Here is a 24,402-nt window from a genome sequence, read left to right as displayed (position 1 = left end):
GGCCCTGCATAGATAGCAGACACTGTGTTGCCTCTCAGCTCATCCTTCTAGGAGACAACTGTGATTTGTCCGTCTGGCCTGAGTAGAGCTGTGTGTCAGGGAAGAGTGTCACAGGCAGGGTCTTATGGACCTTTGGGATTATAAGTCTTCTTTGCATTCTGGAATAAGAACTGCCTGCTCCTCAGCAGACTGAAACATTTTACACAGGCATCATCTCCTCTGGCAATAATCCAATTTGTGCATATTCCCCATAGTTCAGGGACATCCTGAACTTCAGGTTGGGACCCACGCTGGCAGTGTGAGACCTCCTATCTCTTAGCCCAGTTCTTGGCTACCTCTTCCCAAGGTCTGCATCTCCCAGGACACTATGAGTCTAGCCAGGATTATTTCTGTGTCCCCTCTGAATCCATCTAATACAAACTGCAGAATGGGCTGATCTTTGAAGAGCCAGATCAATAGCCTTTTCTCCCAAGACTCCACTGAGACCTGGTTTACAGGATCAGAGTAATCTTATCCTGATCACTCAAAACCTGAGAAACCAGACTCCCTTCTTCTCAGAGTTCCCTCTACATCTTGGCCATCACCTCATGTTATTTTAACCTTACTGTGTTTCCAACTCATCTAGGAAGAATTTTGGGGTTCCTTTGCAAAAGATCCTCAAGGTAGATTCCAAGGCTTTTCCTGAGGTTCTATTAAGCCATATTACCACCCAGAAAAAGCTCCTATACCCACCAGAGAAAACAGGGGTGGCCTGGGCAGTGCTCACAAATTAAGCAGGACATTTTCTCATTATGCCAGATGGCAAGACGGAGTGACCTGAGGTACAGGAACACACTGATGTTATTCCTCCCTCTTACTGCTATATCCTGAAAACACAGATTACTCCAGATGATAGCTAAGAAGTAAAAAGATCAGCAGTTATTTATTGAGGCTCAATTATGTGTCAGGTGTTTCACATTTTTCCCAACAGTCAATTTTATAAGGTGGGTGCAACTATCTCATTTGTCAAGAAAGGATGCTCTAAGTCTCTCCCAACATTGGGTGGAGCTGGGATCCAAGCCCTGTGACTTCTTTCTCCATTAGACTGTACTGTTCTCTCCACTATTAGGCCTAGAAGAATGATGGTGATGGTGGTGACAGATTCTGAGAGCAAAGCTCTGCAGGTTCTTCACAGGAAACTTCCTATTGCAGCGGAGGCTGTGATGACTATAGGCCCCAGAAGGGTCTGTTCACATTGTCCCCCAAAGGTGTTGCTCACCTTCTGTGGGCTCTGTTGGGCATGGATGCCATTAATCCCAGGATGCCCATGTGATGAAATGATTCAGATTTCACAGAGACTATGCTCATCTGGGGCAGAGGGCCACACTTTTCCCCCGGTAGACTGCCCACCCAGAGGCTTCATGACACTTGCTTATTTATCCTCATTATCAAAGAATCAAAAATGGTGGGGATGGCGAGAGCAGGATAGAACCTAGAAGATGTCAGGAAACACCACCAGAGCATGGTTACACCCAAGAAATTGCCAGCTCAGAGACTGGTGACAGAATCCTTAGGACTCTGCCCAGGTAAATATGTGTGTCAGGAGAAAAGGAAGCAGTTAGTGGTGGTAGAAATATTGGGGCACTTCCACGACCACAAATCAAGATACATGCTCAAACGGTGATGAGCAAGGCAAGATTTACTTCTGCAGAAGGGTGCAAGCACACAGATTTTGCCCCTCACACAAGACTGCCCCTCGCTCTAAGGGAGGGAGCTTGGGTTCACAGTCTTTGTGACTGCCTAAGGTTGAGGTTTATGAGAGCATAGGGGTATCAGCAGACATGATTAGAGAACATGGACACGAAACTTAATTTGGTTGTTGTACTCAAAGACAAAGGAGTGATCCATCAGACAGGAACTGTAGGGTATGGGGAAAACTGAGGCCTAAAATGACTCTTTGACCTGAAATGGCAGCACCAAGAAAATAATTAACCTGTGGGCCAAGGGGACTTTGAAACAGAGATTCCCTTGGACAATGAATATCCCAAAACAAGCAGTTTGAGTTTTAGGACATCCAATGACAAACAATTCTCATTTAAAGGCAAAAACTTTACAGCCAGGTGACATGTCACAGAGCACACAGACAACTGGGGAAATTAGCTAATAGCCATACAATGACAACATATTCCATAGTGTGGTACTAGGCAGGGGAGGGTCAAACCCACAAACCCAATATTAAGAGTTTCATGCTTTACCGACTGAGCTAGCTCTTTGACAGAAAGGACCCAATGTAGTTGACTCTCCTAGTGGTCACTGTCTCAGTGGAAGTACTGGAAAAGGTCATAGTTCTGACCAACAGGACTTCTAGTGATGGAGAAAATGCTCTATACATCTCTACTCAATATGATAGCCAGTAGTCACATGTGGCTTTTGAGCACTTGAAATGTGGCTGATGTAACTGAGGATGGGATTTTTTATATTTTATTTCATTTATACTTGAATGGTCACTTATGTCTAGTGATTAATATACTTGGCAATGCATTCCTACAATATCACATTATACCCCACTTGAAGAGGAAGGCATCAGGTGGTGTAGCCCAGTCAAAGGGCTGGAAAGTATCCACAGGCAAGTATTTATCTTGATTTCTCAGTAATTGCAGCCATGTCTCCTCTTCTACTAGGAAAACAAAATCTGCTATAAGATTTAGAGACCAAATGAAAGTCTCTCCATCTACTGTGTCCCCATCATGGGACTTTCCAGAACTGGCTGGATCTCAGCCACTCCAAGCCCTCTTCTGAATTCCTGAAGCATTTTAGCAGCTGTCTGTCATTTCTGAGGACTCTAAGAAACTTAGGAGGCTGTTTTAGGGTCTTTCTGCCTAAATAAATGCTAAGTAGTGATTTATAAGCCATTCCTTCCATGCTAGGTGGAGACTACAACACCCCAGGCTCCAAAAAAGCAGTAAGCCACAGGTTACATAAACTCTTGGAATATCCTCTATATACCTGGATGATCTATCATTAATTTACTCTTGGGAGAACCAGCAGAGCACAGGGCACCTTCTCAGGACCCAGTCCAGAGTTTGTCTCTGCATTCTGCCCTCTGACTCTCTTTTTTCTTTAGTCTTTTGCATTCTTCTCTCAGCTTTTCTGGTCTACCAACTGTTTGCTGAGGCAACAGATGTTCCACAGGCTAATTCAAATAGAAAAAGGCTAAAAAAAGTAAGAGGAGGAATAACTAGAATGAAAATGTAGTTAATACTGCAGGATAAATTCATGCCATGAGAGTCATGGAAATTTGGACTGAACGCTCAGAAGGAATCTTGAGCAAGATTAAAAGCCTCTTCTTCCCATTCCAAACACCACATATGTCACCTTTTCTTGGAAGAAAAAAACATAAGTAATAAGAGTTCTTTTCTCCATGCCAAGCTTGGCCTTGAAGTGGCTGTGACTTACAGGCTGGAGCCTGGCCATACTATTTTCCTCAAGGACCTACCCAGGCTGCAGACAGCTGGCCCTCACTGTAATCCAAAGTCAATGAAGAAGTGGTGGAGTTTGTTGCCAACACCAATCTCCAATTCCCTCTGCCTCCTCCTCTTCCTTACTGGCCTCTCCCCAAGATCAAAACTGTGCTCAGCATGGACTTCAGGGTTCAGACCAATTGTAAGTTACTCCTCGTTCTCCATGCCAGGAGAAAAGACACCTTCTCTGGTTTCTATGGAGTATTTCTGTTTCTAAAGCTGCCTCCTTGGCTGAAGACTGGATGAACCCAAAATTGAATATCTTTGTATTTCCTCTCCAGAGAAGAAACAATCAGTATCTCCTATATGAAAAGTCATGGGGACAAAAACCAGTAGAAATGATGGATCCATATAGGCCTAGAAGCCAAGAGTCACGCTGTGCAAATTTGAGGAAATCAGCATTTTTTTATCCCCTTATTGAATGGATAGCTTCTTATAGAAGGAAAACTATAATGAAATGAGGAAAGCAAGAAAATAACTAACAACCATTTTCTGATCACCCATGAAGTTCTCTCCCTAAGGAATGTGCATCTAACAGGGAGGCTAGAGATAAAAAATACAGTTAACTGGGGCTAGCATGGTGATAGGTACCTGTAATCCCAGCTATGCAGGAGGCACAGGTAGCAGGATCAAGGTCTGGGCAAAACCATGAGGCCCCATTGAAATAATAGGGCTGGGGAGCATGGCTCAGGTGTGGGGTGCCTGCCTAGCAAGCACAAGGCCCTGAGTTTAAACCCTGGTAGCACTAAATAAATAAATAAATAAACACAATTGACCAGAATACAAATCCTAAGGGTTCCAAGCTTTTTAAAATGGGCAGATAGGACAAAGTCATCATTAACAAACCTCAAATCCTGAGAACTCACTGAATGGATGTCAAGCAACGTAACCCATGTCTAACCCCTCACAACACTGCTGTTTACTACTTCATTTCTGGAGCTAAAATTTGCTATGCACAAGATCTGTAAACTCTTTGTAGTGTGGCTTCCTTTTTGACCTTGGAAATGCATAAGGAATATGTGTTCTCAGGTGAGGGAGAGGAAGAGGACAGGAAGTCAGTGCCTGTAGGAGCCATGCTTGATTCAATGCAATGCAAGCCAGTGGAAATTGCTGGAACATTCACTTGTAGACCAAAGAGAAGGATAACCCATGTGATGAAGCACCTTCTTTATGTCATCCTCTACCTCTAGATCTTCCCATATTTTTTCTTACTTCTTTCTCCTGTCATACTGTGAAGTGTAACTATATCTACAGCATAGAATAATGCTTTGGAAATATTAATGAATTTTTCCTTTTGTATTTTATTTTCTCTCTTGGCCCTTTTTTAGTCAGGTAGGCTATTCTGTATTTGCTGCCTTGGGGAAGGGTTGTGACAACAGAGAGCAGAGAAAAGAGCCATTCTAAATGCCAAGGCCTTTGGCAACGGAACTGCTCAAGATTGAGAGTTGAACTGAGTAATAGAAGTCATTGGCTTTAATACAAAGCCATCCAACAACTACAGAAATGTTCTCCGGGATGGGAGAAGCAGTAATTAGAAAAGCAGCAATGACAGACTACACAACCATTGGGTGGGATCCCAACAAAAGTGACCCTAGGCTCTGTTTCAGAGCTTAACTTCAGTACACAGAATCCCAGGTTCATTTCTGGGATTTGACAGCTAGGTGACAGCTAGATGCCACTGCTGGTACAGTGGCAGACTGGAACTTCATCTCCAGAGAACTGGTTATAAGATGTGTCATACAGTCGTGTGCTGGATAGAGACAGGGAGAGCTGGCTGGTAAATTTCTAGAACATTCTGAGCTGCTTGTTGTATCATTACTAGCTTGAAATCAGCCTCGGAGAGAGCACTTATACTCTGGAAATTGGCAAATACTATCAATCAAGAGTTCTTTCTCACCACCCTCCCAATGCTAACCCCCAGAGCTGGTCGTTAAACACTTACCAGCACTCCGTTGGAGGTGAAAGAAGTCATAGATGGTATCAGACAAGGGTAACTGTACTCTCAATAATAATAATAATAATGGCTGAGCTGGAGAAGACAGAGCTCTGGTTGGAGGCCCCATCAGACAGGAGACTATCTGGCAATGGCATGGATAGACAGCAGACCGTGCAGAGGACAGTCAGCATATGCTCAAATGACATTAAATACCAGTTTGGCCCTGGAAAGGATATTGTTTTTAGATAACTCATCCAACACATGAATGTAAAAGTAGAAAAAGGGCAAGAAATCCCTAATTATTTGAGAATACATTTTAAATCCATGCAGGAGAGAGATTCAAGGTACAAATTAAACTCTTACAGAAAAATAAAGTCTTGTAGCTTGCACACATGAGGAGGTAAAATTTATATCTATTACATTTATTTGATGGATGAGAATTCGGGGAGGGGGGGCTTTTCCTACCCTAAACTCTCAGTGTCTATCTAGCTCCCTGATCTGTGCTGTTCTTGCTACATGGGGGGAAATAAAGGCTATGAAATGGACTGACTGGTGTCAATTTGGGCTCTACAAAGAAGTAGAAACTCTTGCCAAGTCCCAACCCAATCAAGACTGCTCCCAAACCTTTTACCTAGCCAGGGAGTAAAAAAACATTAAACAGAGGGATGAAAAGGCTTCCTTAGAGTGAGTCAGACTTTGCTCAATAATTCAAGAACTGACTTGACAGGTGGGAAAGAGAGAGAGAGATTGTTAATGCAGCAATGGCTATTGTGGGAGGAAGGGCATGCTCTGTGGATCCAAGCAGTGGGCTACAGGGTAATCTGTGCTTGGCCTCCATGAGGGTGGGGTCAGCACTCAATGATCCCTAAAGTATCGTGGATAAATATTAGGATGAATCCGCATGGTGTTCCCCCACTGATGTTGCAAAGGAAGGACTCCCTGGTGGAGCCTAACCAATATGGCAGTCATTCATGGCAAGGTATTCACTCACTACCCCACCCCACCACCACTACCCTAAATGGTGCCCCTCCCTCCCTCCCTCTGCAATGAGAACACTGCTCCACCAGTGCCAGGACAAAGGAGTCAGTGCTCAGGCACCCACCCCGGGTGGAATCTTCTAGAAGTAAGCAAATAGAACTGATCCTTCTTAGCAACTATGTACTTCCATAGCACAGAGGAAGCTCCTCTGGCTCAACAAGATGAGTTGATAATCACCCTTGCCCAGTACAGTAGCAGTACCCTCAGCTTCTCAGACCTGGCTGAGATCCTTCGAAGCCTGGCCTCCTTGAAATTCAGAGGAAGACTTAGCCTGCAAGTCCTCTAACTAGACCCAAGCCCTCCAGCCACGTTCTCATTATAGTTTTAGAAGTCGTGACGGGGCCTCTCTCCTTGAGGACCAGGTGGCATCCAAGTGAGGCTGGGAGGAATTGCTGACACTGTGCATCGCTCTGCAATTATAACAGGTGCTTAAACATTTTTGGTGAAAGGCACTGACTCCTCACTTGAATCCAAGCAAGAGAAAAGCTTGGCATCCCTTCCTCTATTTCTGTATCTGTCTTTGCTCCGAGCCATTTGCTTTGCAGCCACCTTAGAGTCCAGCAGTTGACAGAACTGATGGATGGCATCTTCGCAAGGAGAGAGGGGGAAAACTGTCCCCACCAAAAGAGCAGAGCCTCCCCAGGACAGACCACCCCCCAGGAAACATTAACTATATCCTTAACCATCTTCACAGGGAGGGAAGGCATTCTACAAGTCCTCCTTTTTCATTTCACCAGGGAGAAAATCTCTCCCAGTCTTTAAGCCTGCTGTCCCTGTTATCTCACTGGCCATACATGGAGATCTCCATCTCTACTTAAAACAGTAAAATTACCTGAGTGGACGCTCTCCTGGGGTTGAGCCCACCTTTCCTAAGCACAGAGCCACATGACACCCAACTTCTGTCTGAGAGAAGTTGTTCCACTAGGCAACAGTCACACTGGCCACAGACTGAGCACCGGAAACAAAGAAGAAAAGCAGAAAAGGCTAAATACCTGACTCATCTGCCCTGCTCAGAGCAACCTGAAACCTCCATGATTCTCCTCTGTCCCCCTCTGCCCAGCTGACTTCCTAAAGCTCTGTTTGCCCTTCATCGCTCTCAGTTAAATAAAAAGTAGGGCAAGTGTCAAATTCCTGAGCCACAGTCTTTGGTCATCATTCTAGGCCTGTCCTCAACCCAGCTGACCCTCTCAGCCATCTTGCCTCATCCTACCTTTCTCCTTCCTGCCTCATCTTTGCTCAAGCAGCTTCTGAATTATTCCTTCTCCACCTTCTAACCGACAGGATTTTGCAAACCCACAGGCCCAGTGTGTCCCCATCTTTCTCAGTGACCCTTCTTTGGTACCCTATTGTTCGTTGGCATTTTCGTACAGTTAAAGCAACAAAATCAGTACCAGAAGTATAACACATTTACAGAAAAGTATGAATAGCGCAAGTAAACAATTCAGTGATTTCTTCCCTAAACTGAACACGCCCATGTAATCAATTGCCAGGCTCACTCTTACCTGGCATTGAAGCTTATTGAATATTCTATTGCTATATAAACTTTCCTACCTAGGTCTTCTTTCTTCACCTACATTGAGGGCAAAGATTGACTTACTCCACACTCACAGGACATATTCAAAATACACAGGCAATTTGATCCCTGATAAATGGGTCTACATCTAGCAAACCATGTCAATATCTTCATAATTGGCCCCACCACCTTAGTACTGCAGAGAAGATATGAAAACCGATGGTACCAATATGACAGAGGCAGAGTCCCAAAAAAGTAGGGCGCAGATCATGAAAAGTACACAAAATGCAGTTAGAAGTAGCACCACCCAGATAGAGTAAGGAAATGAAACTTAATTATTTAATCCCATTGGTCATTGAACATGTGGTAAGTGGCCTTGAATCATACAACAAAGAAGCTATTCTTCTTTCCAATTTCTTCCAATTCACCTGCTTAGGTTAAAGAAAAAGGCTTTGTCTGGTACTAGTAGACTTTAAGAAATCAAGAAGCTAGCCAGGTGTGGCGATGCATACCTGTAATCCCAACACTAAGAAGGCAGAGGCAGGAGGATCAAGTGTTCAAGGCCAATCTGGGCTACATAGTAAGTTCCAGGCCAGGTTGGGCTACATAGTGAAACCGTGTCTCAAAAAAACAAACAAGCAACAACAAAAAATTTAAGAAGCTATCTTAGACCCCTTGCCTTCACAGGCAATAGTATCTAGACAAGATTAATGAATATTGTTTATCTTATTTAGTTTGATGCCAACTTTATAATTTTAGCAAGAGATACAGATTTTCTATACCCAATGGTGAAAAGGGTTTCATTTCTAAATAAATTTAAGTGCACTTATTTAAAGAAAAATAGTAAAGAATACTACAGATGGCATGCTGATACTGCAGAAGAGAACATGACAGTACTGCTTAAATGACAAAAAAATTGATAGTGTGACATAAATGGTAGTATTAATGGGACAGAATTTGGACTCAGAAACAGCCACAGCTCTGGGTGGTAACTATGAGAGCCAGTGACCCGTCTCATCCTTACTCAGGCAGGTCCTGTGTGCAAAAGGCTCGTCCTGCTGGGTGCATGTGGATGGGCATCCTAGATGACTCCCAAACTTTAATCCCACGGTTTTGTTCCAAGAGCAAAGAGTCAATTGGTTCAGAGCATTTCCCTGGGGACTGACTTTGACCTCAGTGCATGGATGACCGATTTAGCCCATTCAGGTGGAAAGGAGGGATTTCTGTGCCAGGACTGGGAAAGTGGGATTTCTCTCTTTTTCTATGAACACAAAAGTATGTCACCCCAATTGCTCCCAGAGGCCAAGAAAAGAGATTCAAGATGAAAACAAAGCTGAGGACACCAGTAGGACAAGATAAAGACCTGTAACCTTAGTGCCTGTCCACTTCCTGTTATGAGAGAGGACACCTTCCTTTACTGGTTAAGCCAGCTTGAGCTGGGATTGTGCTGCTACTGATGCAATCTAAACACTTATGTGCTCCCTAAATTCAAATGTTGAACCCTAATACCAATGTGATTACATTAGGACATGGGGCCTTCAGGAAGTGATTAGGTCATAAGGGTAGGCCTGCATGGATGGGATTGGTGCCCTTATAGAAAGTGTTCCAAAGAGATGCCTTGTTTTTTCTATCACAGCAAGAAGGAGCCATCTGTGAACCAGGGCAATCTGTCAGATCCTTGGTTTTAGACCTCACCACTTCCAGAGCCAAGAGAAATAAATTTCTTTTCTTTCTAAGCCAGGTAGTCTGACTAAGCCAGCTCAAAAGCCCTACTCATCCTGATCTCTGGAGTAGCCCAGAGGTGCTGGATACCCCCTTCCATTCTAGTTAATGATATAGAGGTGGGAGAAGTGGAGCCGATGGCTCAGTGCCCCTGCTCAGTTGACCTCCAGCTTCCTTCACCTCATTCAGGAGGATTTCTGCTGTTTGTCTTCCAATTACTGACTCTCCTTTCAAGACAACACTGCCAACAAGTCAATGCATTCAAATAACCCAAAGGAATAGTGACCAACCTTCCTGGAAAGATAGGTCCTGATCCACCGACATTGCCCCAGTTCCTCATGAAATGCCATCTGCAATGGTCAAACTCTCACTTTTATCTGCCTGGTCCCTGCTGCATTCCATTACTGTGCCATCTTGGGCCAGTAAGTCTTTCCCATCTAAAACATCAAAAAAATGTCACTAATATGTCCCCTCAGCTTTCTCTTGTTTGTAGTAAGTCTAAGTCCTTATGGCTCCTATTATTTTCTAACTTTTTTTCTAGTTTTTCACCCATTTTAAAAATTTTTTATGTTATTATACTGGGGTCCACTGTGACATTTACCAAAGTTCTTATAGTATATCATAGTTGAATTCTCCCCCTCCATCATTCTCCTTTATCCTCCCTCCCCCATTCCTGGCATAGTTTCAACAGGTCTCATTTTTCCATTTTCATACATGAGCACACAATATTTCCACCATATTCATCCTTCTACATCCTTCTCTTATATCCTTTTATTTAGCTGGAATCCAGATTTTCCAGTGGCCAAGATGTCCTATGATTAAAACATGTTCCATGATTACACATGGTTGTAATAGGAGCACAGAATACCGTCAGTGCATGGAGCAGCTTGACTTCACCTACCATTCATTGTCCTGTTGAGCTGAAGTCCTTTCCCTGCTGTTGTAAAGCTGCCTGCTCCTGCAGGGTTGGTATAAGGGAGGAAGAAGGCTTCATCTGAGACTAGGAAACCTCAGCCTTTGTCTGTCATCCTATGCAAGTAACTCCCTTTCTGGCCTCTGTGTCCCTAAATTCTGTGATTCTGTGGCAGATATGAGAAGGAGCCAACAGGCTATGGATTGAATGGGGGATTTTCTGGCCATAAAGGCCAAGGGGCAGCAAGCAGAAAATTGCAAGGGGAAGGCTTTCACTGAATACTTCTTCCTGACTCCCAGTGGTCCTACAGTGAAGCTGTTCTATCAGTCTCCAGCCAAGTTCACCCTCCTTTTCCAGGGAAGGTGCCATGGGGCCCATGCAAGAGACTTTCCCTTTGATGTCTCAGTGGGGTGTGCTGGCACTTGCTATAGACCTTATGGGTCCCTTTCGATGCATAATCAGACAGGCTTCTAGGGAAGGGACTCTCGGCTGCAGGAGCAGTCCTAGATAGAAAGGAATGAGAAGTGGGACTTTAGTCTAACAGTTGTGCCTGCTATCCATGGTACGGTACCTCATGTCTCTAAATAGGACCCACCAGGCTGTTCTGTGTGCCTGGCCTCATTAAACCCTCACAGAAAACCTACAGAATACATCACAGAGCATTTAGTTTGTACACACACATATGGTCATAACAGTTGGCAAAACATTGAGGAACTTCCATGACAGCTGGCAGATCTCTGCTGCCCTGTGTGCCCTGGCCCCAAGTCCCTTGATCCCAACAAATAAAGGGTGCACCTGGGCACTGTACAGAACCCAACACTAGAGCTTACACTGTTACTGTCAGTGCCTTACTGTTGTGTTGTCAAACAATCCTTTGATTGTTTTGTTTTGTCCTTGAGAAAGGGTCTTGTTGTATAGCTCAGTCTGGCCTGGAACTCACCTTCCAGGTGCTGAAGCTATAGGTATGCCCCACTGTGCTTGATGAAAATTGTCTTTGAAGTGCAATGCACATAATATATAATCATATAGACCATGGGTTACCCAGAGGATTAATGATGGATAGGTAAATAAAATATGGTGTAGAATCCAGAATGGAGTATTATGCAGCCATAAAATTAAAGTGCTGATTCCTGCTATTATGTGGATGAACCTTGAAAACATTATATCAGATGAAAAAAGACGGATGTAAAAGGCCACGTTTATATGATTCCATTTATATGAAATATCCAGAAGAGGCAAACCTAGAGGGGCACAAAAGTACATGAGTGTCAGCCAGGGGCAAGGGGCTGTATAGCTAGGGGGGGTGGGATTTCTTTTTAGGGTAAAGTTGATTTGGGTGATGGATGCACAATTCTGTGAGCATACATGTTAAAAAGCATTGACCTATGTACTTTAAATGGATGAATTATATGGTACATGAATTAAGCTGTTTAAAAAATTATAGGATGGCACCTCCATCAATATTTATGAAGCTTAAAATTATATACCCATGCATATAGACTATGGTATTCACCTATGATGTACCCCATAACACAAATATGGAAAACAGACTTTTGTAGGATGAGATGAAAACTAAAAGGGAGTTTTTATATCTGCAGTCCCGTGGACTGATTCTGGACACCCTTGCTCTAGCAGTCAAGGCTCAGGTGTGCAGAACCTGCCAGATCACAGAACTTTGTTTTGTCTTCACATTATACAGATTCTAGGGCCTCTAAGAGGTAAAGGGAGGCTAGTGTGGACTGCTATTTTTTGATGCTCAGAACATATTGGATAAAACAAAGAAATGCCAAGATGGGATGAAAATACCAAGAAATAGTTGAACTGTTTACATTTTAAAAATTAAAGCTTTTGACATAAAAAACAAAATACAATATAATTGTGCGATTCACGAGATAATTAGAGCTTTCCTAGTAAAAATTAATTCCAGGCTTAACAAGGCAGCGTAGTGCAGTAACAGAACAATCAGAAGGTTATGTATTCACATCTTCCTTCAGAGACTGTCAGCCAAAAATCCACCCTGGGCTGAGTGGATGGGACTGCGGACGCCTGTCCTTCCGGGTGTTAGCAGGAGATCCAGGGAAAGGAGTAAGAGAAGGAAGGGGTCTGTGCAACCTTCTTTTCTGCCTACAACCAGTAGTTCTGCAGAACTGCTTATTCGTCAGCAGCCTGAGAAATTGGGAAGCAAAATAAAGTGGAGGAAGGTTGTGGGAGGAGCCACCACTTTAACTGGGAGGAGGATTACCCAGGCTCCTGGAGGCCTGAATGTTTCCTGTTGAAGGTTGATATTAAAAAAAAAATCATGCCTTTCTCTTTTACATACACCACAATAGCAGTGAGGACAAAAAAAAAAAATCACAGTCCTTCCATATTCCTCCTTCATCCCCAACATTTCCAAAGTCAGGGAACTCTAGAGAAAGGCAGGGTCAAAGTTTCCCTCTGGTCTCAGTCCTTGGAAATTGAGTCCCTTCTTCATTTGGAGCCACCCGCTGGTTGCCATGGTTACCTAACATCTGCTACCCAACTCTGCTCCGACGGTCACTGGCTTTGGTATCCTCCAAGCTATCACTGATTCTGTACTTTGCCTGCTGTGCCATTCCATTCCCCAAGGATTGTATCACACTCTTCTGCAAAGGGAACACTTATTCAAAAGGCGGGTTAGACAGAGAAGAGGTTAACTCTGTGCGAACTGCCATCCTGAGAAAGCAAAGCTCTCTTGTGTGTGAGGCCATTAACTCTGCCAGTCTTTGGATTAATGGTCTGTATCTGTTGATCTCAAATCCTCCCTCCCTGGCTTTATTTATTAGCATTTGTTTTTCGAGAAGCATGCATTATTTATTAAAACTTCTATAAGCCATTTAAAAATATATACAAATTCTATTCTCATCTATGTTATTTTTCTCATTTCAAGTTTAATTGCTTGGCTACCATTCTTTTTATTCACCAATTATTTTTGAAACTGAACAAGATGGAATATAAATACAGGTTTCCCTGCCTACCACTTTATCCTGATTCCCCAGGTAGCATCTTTATTCCCAATTCCCCTTGAAAATACACAATCTTGCTTCCTGTAATTCTCCCGGGTCTCTAAGAAACTGAGAGGTGGTGTGCTACAACCAAGAGAAGGCAGAGTCTGATGTCGTGCCAATTTCTGGGTGACCTTCTGTTAAAGATAAACGACTCATCTCATTTTGCCCAGGACTTGGCCAATATTTGCTATGACAACAACCAAGGAATGCCTTCAATTTTGGGCAAGCTGGGATGATTGCTGACCCTCTTCCTAGCCTCCTCTCTCTCTTGCTGTGTGTCTGTGGGGAACTTGCTTTGCTTTCCTGATACTCACTTTTCTAATTTGTAAAATGCTGATGATAATAAGACGTTCGTCAAAAGGTTGTGATGTGGATTAAATTAGTTAATGGTTAAAATGTCTACTGCTAATAAAAGTACCTGCCCAGTATCATTAATCTCAGTATTCAAATTCTTAAGATTAATCTCGAACCACTTATTCAGTCTACAGCTGAGGAACTGGTTTCATTCAGGTCATGCAGTCTCAAGGCTGGAACTGGGCCAAGACTAGGCTGGAGTGAGTGTTTAGGTACCTGGAAACTCAACATGAAAGGCAGAACTTGCTCTCAGGGCTTGGAAGCAATTACCAGCCAAGTGTGCTGCTCAAGGTCATTTAGATTCAGACAAGGACATCGCATTTTCTCCTGGACAGATTCTAATTATTTTTTGGTGACAATTACTTTCTAAAAGCAACAGTGCTTCTAAACCATTCAGAACAGTGCCTACTGCAAAATACTTGGATTCTGAGCATCAAGACAAGTAAAAAAAAAACCTTGGTTCTCAAGAGACCTTAAAAAGTGAATCCTTGTAGCCACCCATTTCCCAAATAGCATACAATTTCCTTTTATCATCAGCAATATTTTAAAGAAAGCTTTCTAGAAGGTAAGACACAGCTCCAAGCCTTCTTCTTTTCTTTAGATCATGCTTGTTTTGTGACAATTATAGATTCACATGGAATTGTAAGAAATAACAGAGATCCCACATACCTTTCACTCTGTGTCCACAGTGGTAACATTTTGCAAAACCATAGTGCAATAGCACAACCAGGGTATTGACACTGATGCTGTCAAGATACAGAATGCATCCATCACTCTGGACCCTTCCTGCTTACTTTTGTCACTGTATCTCTTCCCTCTGTTCTCATTCATCCTTGGCAGTCACTAATCTGACTTTTGTATTTACAGTTTTATCATTTCATGAAAGTTACATAAATGAAATCATTCAGTGTTTTTCCTCAGCATAGTTCTTTGGAGATTTGACAGGGAATTTGAGTAGATTGGTAGTTTAGTCCTTTTCATTCCTGAGAAATAGTCCATGGTTTAGATGTACTATGGGGTATGACATGACTACAGCCATCTTGAGTTGTAACCACTGTGATTGCCAAAGCAACCCTGGCCAGTTTTTTTCCAAATGGCTCCCAGTAAATTATAAATAAAACCAGTAGGCTGGTACGTGAAGTTTTAGAGATGGGACTTGTCTATAGGGATGAATCTGACTTTTTGGTATTAGCTTAAGATAAATCACATACATCCAAGCTATGATGAAGTCACCCTTTTCTAACCTTTACATATTCCCCTCCTTCTGACCCACACATGAGGACTCAAATTATCTTGCTGCCCACCCAGAACCATACTTCTGCAAGTTCCCCCCCATACAAAAAAATGGCACTCCATGCAAGTCTCAATCTGTTTTGTCTCTCTTTCTTCAGTCTCATGGTGCCTTGGGGCCAGTTTTTTATCCACCTAAGACTGGGTTGTTCCAGAACACATGGCTTTGTTTAACCATGAAGCCATTCAAAGACATCTGAGCTGTTTACAAAGTTTAGTATTATAAATAAAGCTGCTATAAAAACCCATCCACATGATGAAAAGATAGAAGACACAAATGGAAAGACATCCCATGTTCACGAACTTGAAATTTTAACACTGTTAAGATGTGAGCAGAACCTGGAGTGAACTACTTAATGTAATTCCTATCCAATCCCAATGCTTGTGGATGTTTTTTGCAAAAATAGACATATAGAATCTCAAAGGACCCTGAATAATTGAAACCAAAAAATGCTTGAAAAAGAACAAAGTTAGATTTCAAAAATTACTACAAAACTATAGTAATCAAAACACAGTGGTACAGAAATGCAGATTCACAGATCAATGGATTAGAATAGAGCCCAGAAATGAATCCTTACATATATGGTCAGGTGATTTTTGATAAGCGTGACAAGAGCATTCAGTGGGGAAGGAAGTCTTTTCAAAAAATACTGTTGTGAAATTTACATATCCATATATAAAAGAATGAAGTTTACTTGTACATGTTCAAAGTTAACACAAAACCTACCAAACACCCAAATGTAAGGAATGAAACTACAAAGCATGATATTCAATTTCACAATGATCTCTTGGATATAACACTCAAAACATAGACAAAAAGAGAAAATGTAAACTGGGATACATAAAAATTAAGGACTCCTGTGTATGAAAGCACAAAATCGCTAGGATGACAATGTAAGCTATGAAGTAGGAGAAAATGTTTGCTTACTCTATACCTGATAAAGGGCTGACATCCAGAATATATGAAGAACCTCACAACTCAAAACCCTGAAATAAACATGATTAAAAAGTCGGTACAGGATTTGAAAAGACATTTTTCCAAAGAAGGTATACAAATGACACATGACAAATGTCCAACATCATTAATTCACATCAAAACCTCAATGAGAGACAACTTTGCATCCAGTAGGATGGCTATTTTATTTTTAAGTATTGCCAAAGGTGTTAGATTAACCTGTTTTCCATTGCTAGAACAAAATACCTAAGGTTGGGTAATGTATATAGAGAAGAGATTTGTCTACCTCACAGTTTTGGAGGCTGAAAATCAAAGCAGTATACCAACAACTCTGAAGAGGGGTCCCCTGGCTGCATGGCATCATGGTGGATGGGAGTGCATGAGGAGGAGAGATTGCATGAGCAAGGCAAGAAGCCAGTTAGGAGGAGCCAGTCATGTTCTTTTTGTGACAATCCACTCTCACAGGATCTGCAGAAGTACATTAATTCCTTCCAAGGGCTGTGCCCCAGTGACCTAAGCACCTCTCACTAGGCTCCACATCTTAAAGGCTCCACCACCTCCCGGCATTTGCACACCGAGGACCAAGCTTCCAACACATGAACCTTTGGAGGAGACACTTAAACCATACTCAAGCTGCAACAGATGCAGAGAATTCAGAACCCTTGGGCACTGCTAGTGGAAATATAAAAGGGTACAGCCATTATGGCAAACAGTTTGGTAGTTCCTCAAAAATATTAAAAGATTGAATTGTCATGTAATCCAACAATTCCACTTCTTGATATATACTCAAAAGAACTGAAAGCAGGTACTCAAACAGCTATCTGTGCTCTCATGTTTATGACGATATTATTCACAATAGTTAAAAGGCAGAAGTAGCTTGAGTATCTATCAATGGATGAGTGAAACATGAACTGTACATACAAAGGAATGTCATTCAGCCTTTTAAAGAAAGGGCATTTGAACAGTTACTCATAATATGGATGAAACTTGAGGACATATATGACATGTGAAAAAAGCCAGTCACAGAAGGAAAAACACTGTATGATTCCACTCATATGATGTATCTGATGAAGTCAGACTCATCATGACACAAAGTAGAAAGGTGATGGTCAGAGATGAGGGGAAGGGAGAATGAATTGTCATTTAGTGGGCACAGAGCTTCAGTTTGAGAAGATGGATAAGTTGTGGAGGTGGCTGGTACAATTGTCATGTAACAACATGACTACCTTACCACCACTGAGCTGTACACTTCAAATTGTTAAGGTAGTAAATTTATGCTATGCCTATTTTGTCATTATAAAAAAATCCACATACAAGTTTTTGTAAAAGTATTTCACTTTTCCAGGATAAATTCCCGGGATTGCAAATGTCCATGTCATATAGTAGGTACATGTTTAGTGTTTCCTTTATTTTTGACTTTCTAGTGATATTTTAAGCCAATTTTATTAGTGCATATTAATTGTACAAAGTAGTGGTTTTCATATAAGTATATAAGGTTCTTTATTATTTATCTCCCCTACTACTCAAATTATTCCCTTCTCCTCTTATTGGTCCCCTTCTTATTCCTTAATAATCCTCCACATACTTTCATGCTGTTTTTCAAGATCCACATATGAAAGAGAATATGGGATGCTCATCTTCCTGAGTCTGGCTTATTTCACTTAACGTGATCTCCAGTCCCATCCATTTTCCTCCAAAATAAGATGGGGCTCCTCTCAATGGCTGGGTAAGATCCACGGTGAATGCATTACATACTTTCTCCATTCACTCATTCGTGAGCACTAGGCTGATTCCATGACTTGGCTATTGTGAATAGGTTATTAAGAAACTACCAATTTTTTCCCAGAGTATCTCTACTGTTTTATACTCCCATGAGTATTGTATGAGTGATCCACTGCCCTCTCAACAGCACTTTGTTTTAGCCATGTGTAATGGTATTCCTTTGTGCTTTCAATTTATATTTCCTAGTAGCTAATGACATTAGTCAATTTTTCATGGGCTTAGTTATCATTCGTATATCTTTTCTAATGAAATTTCCATTTGTGCCTTTTTCCTACTTCCCAGTTAGATTATTTGATTATTTCTTTTACTTTTGCCTTTTGAGAGTTCTTTGTATTCTCCATACGAGATGTTTGTAAGATACTGGTTTGTAAATACTTTCTCTCAGTCTGTAGACTTTTAATCCTAACGGTCTTTTGCAGAGCAAAGTTTTTAATTTTGGTGAAGTTTAATTTATCAACTTTTCCTTTTATGGACGTTTTATCATCTAAATACTAACCCTAGATCCCAAAGGTTTTCTTTTATGTTTTTTTCTAAAAGTTTTAGTTTTACACTTAAGTTCACAATCTATTTTGATTTAATTTTTTGTACAGGGTATGAAACTTAGATCAAGGTTCATTTTTTTTGGACATGGATGTCCAATTGCTTCAAGGCCATTTGTTGAAAAGGCAATCCTTTCACCTACTGAGTCCTTTTGTAATTTGATCAAAAGTCAGGTGTGTGGGTTTATAACTTGTTCTCTAATCTGTTAGATTGGTCTATGTCTATCCATCCATAAATATTCCAGTCTTCATTACTATATAATAAGTCTTGGAATCAGGTAGGCTAATTCCTCCCACCTTATTTTTTTTAAGTGTTAGGGTTTTTTTTGCTATTTTAGCTGCTTTACTTTTCCATATAAATTTCACATTTATCTCATTTATAAGTACAAAAATCTTGCTGCAATTTGATAGAAGTGGTTTCAATCCTATAAATTAATTTGAAGGAGAATTGACAACTTTACTGTGATGTCTTCTAATCAAGAGTTCAACATATTTCTTCTTTTATTCAGATATTTTTATTCCTTCACTAGAGTTTTTAGTTCTCAGTATATGTCTTATACATAATTTAGTTGATTTACAGTTAAGTATTCTAATTTTTGAGTGATTGTAAATGACATTTAAAAAAATTTTGGTGTTCATGTGTTCACTGCTGGTATATCAAAATGCAATTGATTTGGGGTTTATCCAGTCTCCACTACTTTATGAACTTCCTGATATAATGCTTTTTTTCTAGAGGTTTTTAAATAGATATCTTAGATTTTCTATGTAGTCACATGTTCTTCAATAAAAAAATATTTTCTTTCTTTTGTGATATGCATGATTTTCATTTTGTTTTCTTGACTTACTGCACTGGGTAGAATTTCCAGCATTCTATTTAATAGGAATGGTAAGAATTAGGGGCAAAATGAATTAAGAAGTCAGAAAAGTGCTGGTGGCTCACACCTGTAATCCTAGCTACCCAGGAGACAGAGATCAGGAGGATCATGATTTAAAGCCAACCCTGGGCAAATTGTTCACAAGACCTACCTCAAAAAAAACCCATCACAAAAAAAGGTCTGGTGGAGTGGCTAAGGTCCTGAGTTCAAACCCCAATACTGAAAAAAAAAGTGTTCTTTCTTATCTATTTTCTGGAAGAGACTTTCTAAAAACTGATGCTCATTCTTTAAACTTTTAGTAAAATTCTTCACTGAAATTATTTAGGTATAGAGATTTCTTTTTGAAAGATATCAAGTTATAAATTTGTTTTCCAATAGTTACAATAGTTTCATGTTGGGTAACTTCAAGTAGTTTATGGGTCTTCTTTTTTCTTGCCAGTTTTCTTCCTGGAAATGGTGATTTCTTTTAAGATGTTGTATTTACACATGTAGAGTTACCCGTGGTTTTCCTTACTACCTGTTTGGTGTCTGTAGGGTCTGTCGTAATATCTGTCTCATTCCTGAGAGTGGTAATTTGTGTCTTATTTTTTGTTGCCAGTCTTGTCAGAGATTTGTCATGGTTATTGGTCTTTTCAAAGAATCAGACCTTTGTTTCATTGATTTTCTTTATTCTCCTGTTTTCAACATCACTGATTTGTATCCTCACCTTTTATTTCCTTATTTCTGCTTGGTCTTGGTTTATTTTTGCTATTCTTTTGCAGGAATCTTAAAGTAGGAGCTTAGATTGATTTGAGACTTCTCTTCTAATGCATTCATTGAGTGCTATGACTATCTCTCACAGCACAGCTTTACCTGTGCCATACAAATTCTGATTCATTTTCATTCCATTCAATTTATTGTTTAACTTTCCCTGAAATCTTTTAAACCCATGAGTTACTTGGAAGTGGACTGTTTGGTTTCTAAGTATTAGGACTTTTCTGTCACTTTTACTATTGATTTCTATTTGACTCCATGTAGTCAGAGACCATCTGTTGTATGATTTTAACTATTTTAAGATTTGCTGAGATTGGTTTAATGGCCTAGGGTATGGTTCATCTGGCATATGTTTCAGGAGCACTTAGAGTGAGAATTCTGTTGTCCTTTAATGGAATGTTCTATAAATGTTAATTAGATCTTGTTTGTTCATAGTTTTAAGTTCTTCTACATCCTTGCAGATATTTCTACTAGTCTATTAATTATTGAGAACATGATGTTGTTGAGATCCAATTATAGCTGTGAATGTGTTTATTTTTCTTTTCAGTTCTAATAGGTTTTTTTCCCTGTATTTTGTTGCTCTTTTATTTGATGCAATGCATATTTAAGATTGCTATTTTTTTGGTTTATTAATGTTTTAATCATTAAGTAAGACTATATCTCTTACACTTTTCTTTGCTCTGAAGTCTATGTTATACTACCATAGCCATTTTTGCTTTCTGTTGATTGATATGCACATGATATATTCTTCCAATCATTTTACTTCCAATTAGCCCACACTGTCATTTCTTGTAAACAGCGTATGATTGGGCTGTAGTTGTGAGCTAATCTGCAAGCCTCTTCTAATTACTATTTTTACACTTGATATATTTACTAATATGTTAGAACTTAAACATGCTATTTCATTCTTTGTTTTATGCTTCTGTCTTTTCCTTTTCCATTTTCTTTACTTGAACATTTTCTGGAACTCTATTTTGGTTTACCTCCTCTAATGTCCTCAGGTGTGTATCCTTTGTTTAACATTTTCAGTGGTTGTTCAGGCATCACAGTATGTGCACATAATTTATCACAATCTATTGCTATCATTATTTTACTATTATACTAACAAAATACAGAAATCTTACCTCCCTTTAAATCCCTTTAGCCTCTCATTTCAAATATGTCTTAACTATTTCCTCTACAGACATCTGCAGCCATACTAGTCATTATTTGCCTTCAACCATCAAACATAATTCAGAAAACTCAATAGAAGGAAATATTCCCATAATTATTAATTTTTTTATTTACCAATTTCTTTAATTTTTCAATATTTCAAGGTTTCTCCTTTTATTGTTTTACTTTTAGTGAACTTTCTTCTTTTAGGTGGTTCTTCCAGTAACATCTTTTTGTTTTCCTTCTGAGAATATCTTAATTTATCCTACTTATAGGATATTTTCTTCCTGTAGGATACTTGTAGTATATTGTCACTATATATAAAATCCTGAATTGATAGGTTTTTTTTCAGTATTTGAAATTTGTGTGTCAGTTCTTTTTGGCCTGTGTTTTCTGATGAGAATCTGCTGTTAATTTTTTTCGCATACTAATTTCAAGATTTCTTGTCTTTAGGTTTCAGAAGTTTGAATGAGATGTGCTTGGTGTAAATTTCTTTGAGTTTTTCCCACTTCTTGAACCTTGAAAGTCCTGATGAATTTATGCTTTTTACCAAATGTAGGAAGTTTTAATCATATTACTTAACTATTTTTATAAGCCCCCTTTGTCCTTTCAGGATTTTTATGGCATATTAGCTCTTTCGTTACATGGTTATGAATCTCAATTTGTTATTTTCAATCTATTTCCTTTGTCTTCAGATTGGGTGATTTTTATTGTTCTGGTTCTTATTGACTGATCATTTCCTCTATTTTACTATTGGGCCCACCATATGAGTTTCTAAATTTTTGGTTATTGTATTTCAGCTGTCTATAATTGCTTATTGGGCACTTACAATTTTTACCAGATAGTTCTAACCTCTCCATCATCTTGGTGTTGGGAGCTAATGATTTGTCTATTTTCATTTGGCTTGCAATCTCCCTAGTTATGAGTATGAAAAGTGATTTTTAATTTAAACCTAGACATTTTGTTCATTGTCTTATTTGACTCTCTGACACCAGTCTATCAGGGGAAGAAGAGTGGGAAGTGAACTTTGTTCCAGGTGGAAGTAGACATCCTGGTTCCCACTTGGCTTCCTCTGACATTAAAGGGGAAAAGCTCCTTATTAGTGCCAGGTAAAGTAGGCCTCCATTAATACTCCCCCAGTCCATATGGGGAGGAGTGTCTCATTGTTGCTCCCTACATGGCCTAAGCTAACACAATGGGATTTTGAGAGGTCTCATTTGAGTGTGCAATGATGAAAGCTCTGGCTTTCTACTGGCTTCCTCTGACAGTGGGAGAGAGGCTGTTCATTTTGCCAGGTGGAAGTAATCTCCAGTGACATGAGGGGAGTTTTGCTATCCCTCTGGCAGTGATTAAAGTGCTGGCTTCTTGCTTCATCATCTCTAGAACAATCCCAGTGAGAATGCTGTGATGTGTCATTGCAGCCTGGAGAGAGCAAAAGTCGAGGCTCCTCAGGGAGTCTTGGCTGGCGTTGATAGGCACTGGGACGGTGGTGTTTATATATGGTGGAGAGGATATTGTCCAATCATTTTCTTTTCTTTTCTTTGTGATACTGGGGGATGAACTCAGAGCCTTCACTTTGAGCTACTCTACCAGCCCTTTGTGTAAAGGGTTTTTCGAGATAGGGTCTCACAAACTATTTCGCCAGGCTGCCTTCGAACCGTGATCCTCCTGATCTCTGCCTCCTGATTAGCTAGGATTACAGGCATGAGCCACCGGTGCCTGGCCTCTATCATTTTCTTTCTAGGCAAGTGCCCTTTTCTTGATCCATTAGCTAGAGAGAACACAATTTTCTTTCTGCAGGCTTTCTTCATCACTGCTTGTTATTTCCAAGTTATTCACTTTTTCACTCTAAGTCTGTAATGTATCAGGCAAATGGTCTTTCAATAAAAAACTGATGAAGTCCCTTGGTTTTCATTTTGCCTGATACTTCTCTCCACCTTTTGTAGTCTTAGTAGTTCTTTTTAATATATATATATATATAGATAGATAGATAGATAGATAGATAGATAGTATTCTATATTACTTGTGCTAGGAGAGAGGAATAGGCAAAATTGTGTCTGCTCCATCCTTTTGGAAGCAGAGGTCCATGCCTTTCAACAGAAGTCATTTCCTTATATACAATGAGTCTAGTTCATTATGGGAAATATCCATTACTATGCCTGTCATAGTTTCCTAAGAAGCTAGTGAACTATTTTTTTCTTTTATTCATATGTGCATACAATGTTTGGGCACTTCTCCCCTCTTCCCCCGGCTCCCTCCCTTTACTTCCCATCCCCTTCCTCTCCTCCCCTACCCCCTCATTTCTAGGCAGAAACTATTTTGCCCTTATCTCTAATTTTGTTGAAGAGAGAGTATAAGCAATAATAGGAAGTAACAAGGGTTTTTGCTAGTTGAGTTATTATAAGGACAGCTATACAGGGAGTTGACTCGCATTGCTTTCCTGTGCATGTGGCTAGTGAACTATTTAATTGGGCTTGTTTACCTCAACATGTAAGATACTAGGCCTTCTGCCTCCAAGATATTTTTTGTCCACCTTTTATAAGCTTTCATGTCTATGTATTCAAAATTCAGGCCCAAACAGACATAAAAACCTTTTTCAGCCACTTACTCCTGTATGCTTGAGGGTTTGATATAGGAAACTCTCTAAACTTCAGCTTCCTCATCTATTAGACCACTGTACGTTACTTTTTAGTTAAAACTGAGCCTGTTTCAGTCTCTTTGTTTTTTTTTTTCCTGGTGGTACTGGGGTTTGAACTCAAAACCTTGTGCTTGCTAGACAAATGCTTTACTACTTAAACCACACCCCAGCCCTTTTTTACATTAGTTTACTTTTCAAAGAGGGTCTTATACTTTATGCACAGGCCCACCTTAGACCATGATCCTCCTCCTTTACCTCCTGCATGACTGGGATTATAGGCATGTGACATTGCACCTAGCTTGTTTTTGACATAGGGTCTCACTAACTTTTTCCCTGGGTGGGGAATCCTCCCACAGTCCTTAGTAGCTAGGATTACAGGAGTGTACCACCATGCCTAGTTCATCAGTCTGTCTTCT

General features: G+C 40.3%; 1 long non-coding RNA gene across 3 annotated transcripts in view; it reads right to left on the bottom strand.

Annotated features, from left to right (window-relative positions):
• The window catches only part of LOC141419238 (uncharacterized), a 139,558-nt gene that overhangs the window by 25,847 nt on the left and 89,309 nt on the right, over nucleotides 1–24,402 (bottom strand). The gene's annotated exons all lie outside the window — the stretch shown is intronic.

This window comes from Castor canadensis, chromosome 19 (assembly GCF_047511655.1).
Source record: "Castor canadensis chromosome 19, mCasCan1.hap1v2, whole genome shotgun sequence".
NCBI lineage: Eukaryota > Metazoa > Chordata > Mammalia > Rodentia > Castoridae > Castor > Castor canadensis.
Note: the sequence above shows the minus strand (reverse complement) of the source record. Positions and strands in the feature narration are given on the sequence as shown.